Consider the following 679-nt stretch of genomic DNA (forward strand, 5'->3'; position numbering starts at 1 on the left):
CATATTCACTATTCCTGTGAATATTCTTGCAAATCCTGCTGTTACGGCTAGATCAATAATTATTGATCCTCTGCTCGCTCCGACAACATGAACGCTTTCGGGAGCCTCACCTACCGCCATTGCTATGCCTCTACTAATAGCAACCCATTTTTTCGACCATTTTTCCCATTCGACGACGTTATTAATTGATGCGTCTTGTTGGAACTCTACCCGCACCAAACATCGATCTTCATCTAATGTTGCAGGCACTAACGCTTCAAGTTCTAACCCTGAAAACGACGCAGTTATCTGACTAGCTCGCTCCTTGGCTTTGTCTAGTGACGCTTTTGCATCCTTCACTTTTTCCAGGGCAGTGGCTGGATCAAGCCCAGTTTGGTGTTCGATCTTCGATAAAAATCTACTGCCATTGCGCCCCAGATACTGAAGCACGCCGTAATCCTCAAGTAGCCGAGATTGATCCATTGTCAGACTGTTCATTGGCATAGCTAAAAGACTGTCTTTCAGCTTCTCTAATGGTTCTTCTAATGGTTGCTTATTCGGTTGTGTGCTGTTGTGTTGAAGTACATTGATAACGGCTTGGTATTGCGCATCAAATATCTTGAATTCTTTCGTGATCCACTGGGAGAGGTTATGCAGTTCTTCAATATTCATTCGTGGTTTCTTTCTTCTTAAGTTGTCG

This window comes from Chondrus crispus, genomic scaffold (genome assembly GCF_000350225.1).
Source record: "Chondrus crispus Stackhouse genomic scaffold, scaffold_160, whole genome shotgun sequence".
NCBI classification, from domain to species: Eukaryota; Rhodophyta; class Florideophyceae; order Gigartinales; family Gigartinaceae; genus Chondrus; species Chondrus crispus.